Below are 14,353 nucleotides of genomic sequence, written 5' to 3'. Positions count from 1 at the left end.
TGCTCCAATTCTGTGGCATGTAACTTCAGGCTTTAAAATGCACCGAGATGATTGGCAATACATTTTGCGCACTTATGAAATTGATCTGTTGTCAGATCTGGGAAACAAAATGATTGTATTACATTCCAGGAAAGACTGCTACCAATGTCCAAATGTTTAGGTTACATTTTCCCTCATTCAACGTTAATCACAAATCCAGTCACGCTATAAGCTTCACAGAAATGTTATTGGAGTGCATTCATTGTCTGTTTGCTTGAAGAACCTCTTAATCACACTTGCCAAGGTGAACCAAGAACATTGATGCCAACACACATTGCTTCAACAATTGACTGAGTGTTGAGTTCAGTTTGGTGGAAAGTTTTTGGCAATAAATATAAAACCTTAGTTGTAACTTGCTAACTTAGTTGCAATTCCGTCCATTCAATATATATAAGATTCCAATGATCCAATATCATAACAGATGCAATGGTGTTGGAAAGTGTTCCAAATAACTGTGTGGTACAAACACCAGCTGAAATAAGATTACAAGATCATAAGTTCATGATAAGAACAGAATTAAGCCATTCAGCCATTTAAGTTTGCTCTGCCATTTGATCGAGCTGATCTATTTTTCCTTATCAACCCAATTCTCCTGCCCTCTCCTCATAACCTTTGACACTCTTACTAATCAAGAACCTATCAATTTCCACTGTAAAAAAACAAATGCAACAAATTAGTATATGATGCGCGTTTGACAGCACTGAATCTCTACTCGCTGGAGTTTAGAAGGTTGAGGAGGGACCTCATTGAAACTTACAGAATAATGAAAGGCATAGATAGAGTGGATGTGGAAAGGATGTTTCCACTGGTGGGAGAGTCTAGGACTAGAGGTCATAGCCTCAGAATTTACGGGTGCTCTTTTAGAAAGGTGAGGCGGAACTTCTTTAATCAGAGGGTAGTTAATCTGTGGAATTCATTGCCACAGAGGGCAGTGGAGGCTACGTCAGTGGATATTTTTTAAGGCAGAGATAGACAAATTTTTGATTAGAATGGGTGTCACGGGTTATAGGGAAAAGGCAGGAAAATAGGATGAGGAGGCAGAGATCATCAATGATTGAATGGCGGAGTAGACTCGATGGGCCGAATGGCCTAATTCTACTCCTATAATTTGTGAACTTGTGAAATGACTGGGCCTCCACAGACATCTTTGGCAATGGATTTTACAGATTCACCACCCTCTGGCTAAATCAATTCCCTCTCTTCTCCTTTCTAAAGCTATGTTCTTTCAAATGGAGGCTTTGCCCTCTGGTTCTAGACTCTCCCACTACTGAAAATGTCCTCTCCATATCCACTCTTGGCCTTTCATTATTCGGTAAGTTTCAATGAGATCTCACCTCATCCTTCTAAACTATAGTGTGTACAGGCCCAGAGCCATCAAACGCTCCTCATATGTTAACCCAATCATTCCTGGGATCATTCTCATAAACCTCTTCTGGACCCTCTCCATTGCCAGCCTATCCTTCATCAGATATGGGGCCCATTATTTAATCACTGCAAGTCCTGGATCTCATTCATTTGACAATGCTGTTTGACCAGTGCTTATAATGCCGCAGTATTCCTTGTATTTATATTCTAGTCCTCTCGAAATGAGTACTAACGTTACATTTGCCTTCCTTACTACTGACTCAACTTACAAATTAACCTTTTAAGAATCCTGCACCAGCACCCTCAAATCCCTTTGCATTTCCGATTTCTGAATCCTCTTCCCATTTAGAAAATAGTCTACGCCTTTATTCTTTCTACCGAAGTGCATGGCCATACACTGTATGCTGTATTGCAATTGCCACTTCTGGAGTATTGTGAATGTACAATTGGGAAAACATCCTTTGCTAAAATGGTGCAAGTTTCACATTTAATTGGTTAATCAATGGAATTGCACCCCAAAAGAATGTTAACAGAGAATTGCATAATTAGCAGATTTAAAAAGGGACTATTATAACTAGTGCATCAACCATCAGAGTGCCACTTTCTTTGTTAATTAATTGCAATGGTAGTATCCTGGTTAATGCACCATATGTGCGATTTTCTAAATTAACACAAGAGTTACGGTAGATTCCTGGCTCTGTGCCTATCCCTCGAGAATGAGGATCATTTACTTCCATTACAATTTCATGGGTTCATAGAAACATAGAAACATAGAAATTAGGTGCAGGAGTAGGCCATTTGGCCCTTCGAGCCTGCACCGCCATTCAATATGATCATGGCTGATCATCCAACTCAGTATCCCGTACCTGCCTTCTCTCCATACCCTCTGATCCCCTTAGCCACAAGGGCCACATCTAACTCCCTCTTAAATATAGCCAATGAACTGGCCTCGACTACCCTCTGTGGCAGAGAGTTCCAGAGAGGTCCACAACAGGAGTGTCCCATATTTGATGTGGCAGAAGTGCCTTCATGTAAGTAAACTCAGTGGCTTTACATGAAGGAAAGTGGTTAATAAATCTAATAAATAAACTCAGAAGAAGTGTGATTTCTGACTGGGAAATATATTGCAGGTTCCTCACTGATGCTGCATTAAGCTCTGAAACACATTACCCAATGGCACGGTGGGGATACTTTCACCAGATCGACTGTCACGGTTCAAGATGGTATCTCTGCAGGGCATTAAGGATGGGCAATGCTGGTCTTGTCAGCAATGCTCACCTTCCAGAAAAAATAATGAACAAGAAGATACTTTGTTTACTTTAGAAGACAGACACGTGTTCACTGCACATCATAATCCTGACGCTCCTTTATGCAGACCATGCAATTTATTCATCAAGGTATGTCAATTATTTTGCCTCAGTCTAACATTCATTCATTCATTCATTCATTCATTCATTCATTCATTCATTCATTCATTCATTCATTCATTCATTCAATAATGTTAATATTAAACAAGTGTGAGCCTGGAGTGATAGAGAGCTTAAAAACTGACCTATGAATGTCCTCGATCTCCTCCATTGTCAGAATGAAGCTAAACACAAATTTGAGGAACAGCATCACACATTTCGCTTGGGCAGCTTACAACCCAGTGGTATGAATTTTGATTTCTCTCACTTCAGGTAGCCCCGGCATTCCCTCTCCCTCTATCCCTCCCCCACCCTAGTTGCACTAGCTTCTCATTTTCACCCTACAAACAGCTTACAATGGCCTGTTTCCTTCATCATTGTTACTTTTTTGCATATCTTTCACTCATTGTTCTTTATCTCTCTGCATCACCGTCTATATCTTTTATTTCCCTTATTCCAAACCAGTCTGAAGAAGGGTCTCGACTCGAAACTTCACCAATTCCTTCTCTCCAAAGATGCTGCCTATCCCGCTGAATTACTCCAGTTTTTTGTGTCTATGAATATCAAGACCAATCCTACACCTTGCAGTTACTGGCATAGTTGTACAGGGAAGTGCAAGCAAATTCGAAAATATTATTTAGATTTCCTAACCTTAGTGAATGCTAATGCCAGCAGCATGGCACTTCATACACGTTAATGTAGAACAAGTGATCTTCAATCAAAGTCAATATTGCTGATATTTATGTCACCAAAGATGGACACAAAATGCTGGCGTGACTCAGGCAGCATCTCTGGAGAAAAGGAATAGGTGACGTCTTGGGTCGTGACCCTTTTTCAGTCTGAGAGTCAGTGGAGAGGGAAACTAGAGGTATGGAAAGGTGCAGAACAAATCACCAATATGTTTTAAAACTTTAACATTGAAAGGATCGGAGTTGGAGGTGCTTATATAGAAGGATTAGATACACTGAGTTGTTGTGGTTACATGTAAATTGTCCCCTTGTGTGGAATTTTGAAAAGTGCAATTATTCTTATCTGATTGTTTTGCAAACAAGTGAATGTAGATATGGACATAACTGTGTGCTTTTACATGAGAAACTTTGAGACTTAATCTAATTCTTTGCTCGTCCTATTCAACTACACATCAGGCCTCTGCTCACTGATTCTTGCATGGTTGAGTTGGAAATAATTGAATTGACCTATAGTTGACAAGGAAAGCATAATAATAAAGGGCTGTGACAGTTCAAAATGTCAGTGGAAAATATTGAAAAGCAGAGGAACAATGGACAAATCACCAAGCCTAGCGGCAAGCAGCACATAGGGAGACATGACTACTGCTTGAAACCATTGTAAAGGAAGAAATATAAGGTTGTCAGATCACTTCCACTCCCTGATACCAAATTGGCCCGGATATTTATCAGCCGTGGCAACTTGCACAAATCTATTAACATCATAAAAACGTCACCAAAACCTTTCACAGGAGCACAATCAAGCAAAATTTACAATAACTACACTGGACATCAGGTTAGATGGTCAAAAGCACTATTTTGCAATATTACTCAAAGTCTGATCTTGACCACTTCATGTTGTTCTGTATATTGATTTTAGAAAAACGCTGCCACTTACGGCTGTGATGTTTGGCCATCTTATTCAGAGTCCCCCTCCGCTGCGCAGGACAAGAGGATTTTTCCCATCGATGAAAAATAAAAGAGTTATTTGTGTTTAAAAAATGGTGAGATTCTCTCTGCTGAAGGCCACGCCCCTTCCGGAGGGACTATAAAACCCGGAAGTGTTGAGTGCCTCAGTCTCTGCAAGATGGGGGAGCGAGAGGGTCACGTCTCTCAGTCTGAGCTGTGAATAACACTGAACACATGTCTTCTAAACTGTGAGTGGTTTTAATGACCTGTCAGTGCCCTTAATGTGGTTTGAAAATATAGTTTGGAAATGCTAAAGCTGTGTTGCCTTTGGTTTGGAAATACTAAAGCTGTGTTGTCTTTGGTTTGGAAATGCTAAAGCTGTGTTGCCTTTGGTTTGGAAATGCTAAAGCTGTGTTGCCTTTGGTTTGGAAATGCTAAAGTTGTGTTGCCCTTGGTTTGGAAATGCTAAAGCTGCATTGCCTTTGGTTTGGAAATGCTAAAGCTGTGTTGCCTTTGGTTTGGAAATGCTAAAGCTGTGTTGCCTTTGGTTTGGAAATGCTAAAGCTGTGTTGCCTAATTAAAGTTGCCTTGCCTAATTAAAAGTTGCCTTGCCTAATTAAAAGTTGCCTTGCCTAATTAAAGTTGCCGTGTCTAATTAAAGTTGCCTTGTCTAATTAAAGTTGCCTTAATTAATTAACATTGCCTTGCCTAATTAAAGTTCCCATGCCTTCTATATAATTAAAAGTCTAATCTTGACCACTTCCTGTTTGCGCTTTATATTGATTTTAGAAAAAATGCTACCACGTACGGCTGTGATTTTTGGCCATCTTTGAGTCCCCCTCTGCTCATCAGGTGCTGAGAATTTTTCCCATCTATGAAAAATAAAAGATTTATTTGGGTTTGAAAAAATGTTGAGGTTCTCTCTCCTGTCAATCACGCCATGAAGGCCACGTCCCTTCTGGTGGGAGGGGGGAGGGACTATAAGACCCAGAAGTGTGGGCGTGGCTCAGTCTCTGCAAGATGGAGGAGGGAGAGACCTCTGTCTCTGTCTTTAGTGGCCTTGATTCAGGGTCTTTCAAGGTCTGCAGATATTGAGAAGGGTTGCAGGACTGGAGGAGGTGACAGAGATGGACAGGGAAGGGGAGAGGCCATGAATGGATTTAAGCACAAGGATGAGAAATTTTACAGTAAACGAAGAAGTTGCATAAAATCAAGAAGTAAAATAACCTCTTTAGATTGAGGAAGAGATTTCCCATGTGGAGAAGTTGTAAGAGGAATTCACAGAAGGGGTGCGAGTAAATTTGCACTGATTTCATATGCCAGTGGTGAAATGCAGATAGACAATAGGTGCAGGAGTAGGCCATTTGGCCCTTCGAGCCAGCACCGCCATTCACTGTGATCATGACATCATCCACAATCAGTACCCCATTCCTGCCTTCTCCCCATATCCCTTGACCGCTATCTTTAAGAGGTCTATCTAACTCTCTCTTGAAAGCCTCCAGAGAAATGGCCTCCACTGCCTTCTGAGGAAGAGAATTCCACAGATTCACAACTCTCTGTGTGAAAAGGTTTTTCCTTATCTCCATTCTAAATGGCTTTCCCCTTATTCTTAAACTGTGGCCCCTGGTTCTGGACTCTCCCAACATCGGGAACATGTGGCAGGTAGAAATATAAATGCTGAGAGGATGATTTCCTCAAGATACCTAGACCAGTGGAATGTAGTTTGAAGATTTTAAGTGTCACCTATTTTGGACTGAGGTGAAGAGAAATTCCTTTGCATTTAAGATTTATGAGGAGGAGGAATCTCCTTATTTCTCCCACACTCGTTGACATTTTCTTACCATAGAGAGCTTTGGGGGCTGCATCACAGAATTTATTAGAGATTAATATAGACAGATTTTGGACAAGATTCATTCAAAAGAACAGGTAGAAAAATATTGAGGCCAAGATGAGATAAACCGGCATCGATCTGCATGTTCAAACTGTCAGAGAGATTACACTGCTCCTATTTCTTATGTCTTAGCTCACAAACCGAAGTTAAGGGCTCCAGGGTCCTTGCGTGGTCTTGTAAAGGCTGGAGTTGGAATCTCTTTTTCTCAAAGCAATTTTGAGTAGACTTCCAGGTGAGGTTATATGTCCATGAAGCACATTGTTCTATTTCACCAGCGTCTCTCCATTCAAGTTGACTTCTATTCATCATTAAGCCAAAATTATACATCATATATGTAAACCTGCATCAGCCATCCATGCACCAACTCACTATATTTACTTCAATGGTGCATCATCCACTATATCTGAATATATGGAAAAAGTTGAAGGCAAAGTTTTCATCCTTAAGGAAGTTTATTTCTTTTTTTCAAGCTTGCTGAGTGTACACTTAAGGACAGCATGGTGGCGTTGCAGTAGAGGTCCTACCTTACAGCGCCAGAGACCCGGGTTCAATCCTGACTATGGGTGGTGTCTGTACGGAGTTTGTACATTCTCCCTCTGACCATATGGGTTATCTCTGGGTGCTCCAGTTTTCTCCCATACTCCAAAGACGTACAGGTTTGGAGGTTAATTTGGCTTTGGTAAAAATGATAAAAATGTCCCTAATGTGTAGGATAGTGCTACTGTATGGGGTTCGCTGGTCGGCATGGACTTGGTGGACCGAAGGGCCTTGTTTCCACACTGTATCTCTGAGACCAAGTCCATCTACCAAAATAGTGTCTACCTAAGGTCAAAACAGTGATTCAAGGTATGCTCCCAAAAGGCATTTTAATAGCCAGCTGTTGGAGGATTGCCGATTCCAGGATTCATTCAGGCAGTTCTGGGCGAGGTGGAGAGAGGGGCAGGGGCGTTTCCTTTCCCTAAGGCAGTGGTGGGACGTGGGGAAGGCCTACATCCGTCTGTTTTGCCAGGACTACGTGAGTGGGTCGACTAAGAGGCGAGACTCTGAGATCGGACGGCTTGAGAGAGAGTTGCTCAACTCGGAGGCACGTTTGGATCAGACTGGTGGGGCTTCGTGTGAGTGGGAGGAGTACCAGGAGAAGAAGGGAGCACTGAGGGACTTGCAGCTTAGGAGGTCCCGGGGTGCTTATGTGAGGTCGCGAGTCCAGGTGTTGCACGATCTGGACCGCGCCTCCCCCTTTTTCTTTTCTCTGGAGAAGGAGCGAGGAGCCCGCAGGCAGCTTGTTGAGTTGCTTGCGGATGATGGCTCCTCTGTCACAGATCCAGAGAGCATTGGTGCCTCGGTTGGGTCTTTCTACAAGACTCTGTTCTCAGTAGGCACATCGAGTGGGGAGGCGCAAGAGGTCCTGTGGGAGGGATTACCTGCTGTGTGCAATGATGTGGCTGAACACCTGGATGATCCCCTAACTCTGGAGGAGATGACTGGTGCCCTGCACCAGCTCAAGGGGGGCAAGTCTCCAGGGCTGGATGGGCTGACTGTGGAGTCCTGGGATGTCCTGGGGGGTGACTATATGAAAGTCCTGGGGGAGAACCTGGCGACTGGGGAGATGCCCTTCTCGTGGCGCAGGGCAGTTGTGGTCCTGCTGCCCAAGAAGGGCGATCTCTGCCTTTTGAAGAACTGGCGCCCGGTCTCTCTCCTCAGCACGGACTATAAAGTTTTTGCCCGGGCTTTGGCGAATCGCCTGGGTCCCGTGCTGTCCCTGGTGATCCACCCTGACCAGTCGTACACAGTCCCGGGCCGGTCCATCCAGGACAATGTTCATCTGGTCCGGAACCTGATCTATCTGACCCAGGGGGCTGGTCTGTCAGTCGCCTTTCTCTCCCTCGACCAGGAGAAGGCGTTCGACAGGGTGGAGCACGACTATCTTCTGGGGACTCTGCAGGCGTTCGGATTTGGACCACACTTTGTGGCCTGGGTTCGACTTTTATACACTGCTGCAGAATGCCTTGTTAAGTTCAATGGCTCTTTGTTGGCCCCCATTCCCTTTGAGAGGGGGGTTCGTCAGGGATGTTCCATGTCCGGCCAGCTGTACTCCATCTGTGTTGAGCCTTTCCTGTGCCTTCTCCGGAGGCGGTTGACAGGCCTGGCTATACCAGGGCCAGGGATGGAGGTGGTCCTCTCAGCCTACGCCGACGATGTCATTCTGATGTTCACCGACCCTGTTGACCTGCGGAGGATGCGTGAGTGCCAGCAGGTTTTCTCGGCTGCTTCCTCCGCCAAGATCAACTGGGGGAAGTGTTCTGGTGTCTTGGTGGGTGGGTGGCAGGTGGACTCCCTGCCGGAGGAGATGGCAGGTTTTGCGTGGAATACCACGCACCTCCTCTATCTGGGGGTCTACCTGAGTCCCGATGAGGGGGGGTGGCCGGCGAACTGGCAGGAGCTGGAGGCGAAGGTGATCGCCCGGCTGGGACGTTGGTCCGGCCTACTTGGTATGCTCTCTTACCGGGGCAGGGCTGTAGTTATAAACCAGCTGGTGGCCTCTCTGCTGTGGTACCGGATGGCCACTATGGTCCCGTCCTCTTATTTTATAACCATGTTACAGAGGAGATTGGTCAACTTCTTCTGGGGTGAGAGGAACCACTGGGTCTCTGCTGGGGTTCTGAGTCTCCCGTTGGAGGAGGGTGGTCAGGCGCTGGTCTGTATTCGTACCCAGGTGGCAGCTCTCCGACTCAGGACCCTGCGGAGGTACGTCTACTCGGACTACCCTCCTAAATGGCACGTGCTGGCGACGTATTTTTTCCGCAAGGGGCGCTGCCTTGAGGAGGGCTCACGGCTCCCAGTAGCGGGCATGAGTCGACGCGCTAGGCGGGATAGGCGGGAGTTGCCTGGCTTTTACCGTGACCTCCTGAAGGCCAGGAATTTGGTCACCTTCAGCCAGGGCCCTGCTCCTCAGGGGGAGGGGGGTGTCGTGGCTGTGATGGTGGGTGTTGAGGAGAAGCAGGTGCATGGCGCGACTCCGGACGAGCTTACCCCCGCTCAGTCGGAATTGTTCATAGGGCCCACGGCCCGGGTCCCTCCCCGAGAGCCGGCCCCATGCAACAAGAGTCGCCTTTCCGAGATGCCCAGCGTGCCGTTCTGTGACGCGGAGAGGCGCGTACTGTACAGGCTGCTCTTGCACACTCTCCACTTCCTCGCCCTCGTCTTCCGTCCAGACACACCCTGGCGGTCCGTGTTACCACCTGACGAGGGGAGCGGTCCCCAGTGGAGGTCTACAAGGGAGTCCTCCCCCTTTACATCGGGGACCTGGGGTGGAGAGTGTTGCACAAAGCCGTGGCCTGTAATAGGTATTTGAGCCGGTTCACGGACTCTTCCCCTGCTTGTCATTTCTGCGGTGAGGAAGAGACCGTGTTCCATGTGTACATAGAGTGTGAGAGGTTGCAGCCACTGTTCGAGTATTTGAAAGGGCTGCTCCTCAAGTTTTGGCTACATTTTAGTCCAACGCTATTAATTTATGGGCACCCAGTACAGAGGGGGGATGGATGGGAGGGAGGAGGGGGTTTCCCTGTCGGTCTGCTCCTGGGCCTGGCCAAAATGGCCATTCGCAGGTCCAGGCAGCGGGCAGTCGATGGCCGCACAGCGGTCGCCTGCCTGCCCCTTTTCCGGGGTTACGTCCGAGCTCGCGTGTCCCTAGAAAAGGAACATGCGGTGTCCATGGGGACTGCGGAGGCCTTCTGTGAACGCTGGTCACCACAGGAGGTTGAATATATTATAGATAAAAATGTTAATATTTTAATTTGATAATTTTGTTTAAGTGTTTTTTAAATTTCTTGAGCTTTTTCCGGGTCTACGTCCGTGCCCGCCTGTCCCTGGAGAGGGAACACGCGGTGTCCATGGGGACTTTGGAGGCCTTCCGTGAATGCTGGTCGCCGTTGGAAGTCGAGTATTTTGTTGATAAAGTTGATGTTATATTAATTTGATGATCGTTTGTTTGTAAACTGTCAACGTAGGCAGTCTTTGATTGTGTTAATACTCTATGCATTTTTATTTTTTGAATAAAAGTAGTTTCATAAAAAAAAAGGAAAAAAAAGAAAAAAAAGGGCGGGGCCGAGAAAATTGAAGATGGACACAAAATGCAGGGGTGGATCAGCGAGACCGGCGGCGTCTCTGGAGAGAAGCAATGGGTGACGTTTCGGGTCAAGACCCTTCTTTCAGACTGAGGAGGGGTCTCGACCCAGGACGTCGCCCGTTACTTCTCTCCGGAGGTGCTGCCGGTCCCGCTGAGTTGCTCCTGCATTCAAATGACGTCACGCTCTCCAGACGGCTGTGCGGACGCATAAAGTCTCGCGGGACCGCCTCGCCTCAACGCGATGACGAGGTCGCATAATTAGCATGCCAAGGACACTTAAGTGGGACAGGGGCTTAAGGCTGCAGCAGTGCTTAGTGGTGAAGCATGTAGCAAGACATCTGAATATCAGTCGTGAGACCTGCAAGAGATTGTTGGCAACTGAGTGACTGGCTGTAGTGATCGGGACACTAAATTCAGAGGCGGAGTTGATGAGTAAGACACTTGAAGAGGTTTCTAATTTTGAAGAGACAACCTGAGCTCTTTGAACTTCCTGTGGCACTCCAATTCTCAGGATTTGCATCTTACAATGAATCACTGAAGCGTAAGAAATCCATGGCATAGGATGAAATCATTGTGCCCATGCTGGTTGATAAAGAGCTGCCTGGTCCACTCTCACTTTTCAACATTAGGCCTATAGCTATCTGGGTCGCGACTCTTCACGTATGTACTAAAGTACTGTTTAAATGTGATGAATGTTTCTGCTTTTATCACCCTTTCAAATGGTGAATTGTTACAGGCATTGAAATAAATTTAACAGCTGAAGGAAATGGACTGCTACCTCTTTTAAACCCCCTATGGTCAAGCTGTCAAGAAAATTTTAACATATACAGAAAAATTACAACGAAGGCTGGATTTATGTGCAAAGGTTCTGTATATGTCATTGCTCAAGTCATTTAATCAGCGCCAATTTCAAAATGCCAATTAACCCAGAACTTTTTATCAAACTTTTTGTTATGTTAATGGTAAAATATCAAATGAAATAACCTTTGCTTGAAAGGATAATAGATACTGGAAAAGGTGCGAAAAATAATAATTTGACAGATTTACAACAAAAGGACAAGATTAAGATAATTGAAATGTGGGGAGAGGCACGGAGTAGGATGGGCAACAGGATTAAGTGAATCACAATTGGGAATGTAATGTTTTTAATTGCCAATGAGAGTTTTTTTTTAACAATTATCATTGCGTTAATCTTTGAATAATGGTTAGAGTACTGTACAGAGATCATCTTTGTATTTTGTAATGTCTTGCATTATTTAATGTTCAATAGTTTCTGGTAAAATATCATGTTACATTATTTATAGACTTTGTGTTTATATTATTTCAGTTTTAGCATTTAACCACTCAATAAACATATAAAAGGGAGAAAAAAAAAGCACTATGAGCTCTGCTGGATTCGAGGAGAATAATAATAAGCTGTGTAAATTCAATTATATAATAATAATAATAATAATAATAATAATAATAATAATAACAATAAACTTTATTTCGGACTCAAGGTCCAGACATGGGGCAACATTACATAAAAATGCATTGCATATTTTTAAAAAATCATAAAGTACATATAAAATCTTAGTATATCGCTTATAAAGTATCATAAATTATATATTAAACAAAAACACAATACATGAGTTAAAATTCAGAATAAAAGAATGATCAATGTCCTACAACGAGACAACGATACCAGTGTCTCCATAACTGGGATTCGTAGCGTGTAGTGCTAAACCTTATGTTTGACAAGGCCACAATAATCACGTTTTTAGAGTCATTTATCCTGCAAATGAATTTATACATATGATTTCTTAGGATAGCTTCTAAAGTACTGACTCCTGCAGCCACAAACATGTTACTAGAACTACACCATCTAGGTTTCCTTAGCAGTGCTCTCGTGGCATCATTATATGACACCTTTAGTCTCTGCAAACTTGTCTTTCCATAGTTCAATCACAGGTGCGCAGTATACAGTGGTGTGCAATATGCTCTAAATAGCGACATCTTCACCACATCTGCACACGCACCAAACCTGCGCAAGAGAATATTCGCCTGTACATACAGCATGTGTTGTTGCCTATAAATATCCTCATCATCTGTCATTTGTTCTGTAATAAAATGCCCTAGATATTTTACCTTATTACAGACACTAAGATGATTGTCAGACAATTAAAAATCAGGACATTTTAGACATTTATCCTCTTTGGTTCTACAGATCATAACAGCACTCTTACAAGCATTATATTTAAAATCATGTTCCACGCCATACACAGAATATATAGTAAGGAGCTGCTGGAGACCAGTGCAAGATGGACTAAAGACCACAAGATCATCTGCATACATAATATGGTTCACTAAAATATTACCAATCATGCACCCAGTATTACAGGCTTTCAATTGCTTGAACAGATCATCAATATAAAGATTAAAAAGGACTGGGGACAAAATTCCCCCTTGTCTAACACCATTGCTAACCCAAAATGGGGCTGAGACCCTATTGCCCCATTTTATTTGTATAGTCTATATATAATGCACCATAAATGATGTGTGTTACTAGGCCAACCATATCCTAATGGTCTCGATAAGCTGCTTATGAACTCCATTTTGTTGTTAGAACATAGAACAGAAGATACAAAGATGTTCAACAAGGACAAAGCAATCTCCTCTCTTGCCTCTCACCCTAACCTGGGATAGATCTCATGGGGATTCATCCACCTTCATGCTCTTCAAGAACCACAGCATCACCTCCCTCTTGACCTCAAACTGCCTTTATTATTAGATTATGAACCATGCAGCCACCATAATCAAACAAATTATCCATTGAACTGTACTATAACAATTTCTAATTGCTTAGTGATTTTAACAGACCAAAACATTACAGGACATTTCACGAGGTTATAACCAAACAAATTCTGACCCAGTCATACAAAGAATGCATATTTTGAGAATCATCGCAGAACTTAGGTCATATTTGCTTAAAATTATTTATTACATTGTAAAATGCAGTTTACTTATCTTTTAGTAAACTGGGCACATTTCATTTCTCTTTCAACACTGGATTCAGTGCTGGTGTTGCATTATTCTCTTCTTAACCCATCAGCTGAACAGATCTAAGGACAGGAGAACAGCAAGGTTAATATTTTTCCTTCTATGTTTTTAATGATGGATGGCTTTGCTGGCCATGAAAATGTATTTAAACAGGCTGTCAGTCTGCCTCAACAAGATTCAGTGACAGCGTTACAGCCCTCAGTCAGCGCAAAGCCCAAGGCTTCAAACCTCATCTACTCATCAGGACCTGTAACCATAGCAACCAAAACCTTATTATTACTTCTGGGCAGATGTACCCAATTGCATTAGTGATGGTACATCTGCAATGTTGCCTGTTTGTTTATGTTGACATGGGGCCATTTCACATGTGCGCGTGATGTAATCTACAGCAAATCGAAATAAATGTGTTCATTGGAAGTGCGCGGATTTTTAAACAAGGGCACTGGATGAATGTTCTTTGCAGGACTTATATACAATATTCAAAGTGCCATTGTAAACCATTAATGCCACTTCACTGCATACAAAATTCATTGAGGCAGCTGAGTGATATAAACAGAGAATTGGTGAGGGAAAAATGTATACATTTTACAGTATGCTCTTTATCAGTTTTAAACAATTTTGCATTTTTATTTGCTGATGTGCTCCATTTTTACTCAAATTTCTGCTTCATAATTATGTTTTTAACACTCAAACCTATGCTTAGCATCATGTTTATTTCAAGCCCTGTGCAACTGAGGGATAGAATGTGTATTTTTGTTATTATTTTATTTTTATTCACACAAACGATCTGGTGAAGAAATTGCAGAGAATATACTTATACCAATAATAATATAATGTAATTCTTGATTACAAT

At 43.4% G+C, this 14,353-nt stretch overlaps 1 long non-coding RNA gene across 1 annotated transcript; it reads right to left on the bottom strand.

Moving 5' to 3' along the window:
- Positions 1-334: 334 nt before the first annotated feature.
- LOC116983539 lies at positions 335-5,271 on the bottom strand. Its single transcript, XR_004414728.1, has 3 exons — positions 5,253-5,271; positions 2,575-2,682; positions 335-511 (listed from the first exon to the last, which is right to left on the bottom strand). It is a non-coding gene; the product is annotated as an uncharacterized LOC116983539 (long non-coding RNA).
- Between the last annotated feature and the right edge of the window lie 9,082 nt (positions 5,272-14,353).

This window comes from Amblyraja radiata, chromosome 18, assembly GCF_010909765.2.
Source record: "Amblyraja radiata isolate CabotCenter1 chromosome 18, sAmbRad1.1.pri, whole genome shotgun sequence".
Lineage (NCBI taxonomy): Eukaryota > Metazoa > Chordata > Chondrichthyes > Rajiformes > Rajidae > Amblyraja > Amblyraja radiata.
Note: the sequence above shows the minus strand (reverse complement) of the source record. Positions and strands in the feature narration are given on the sequence as shown.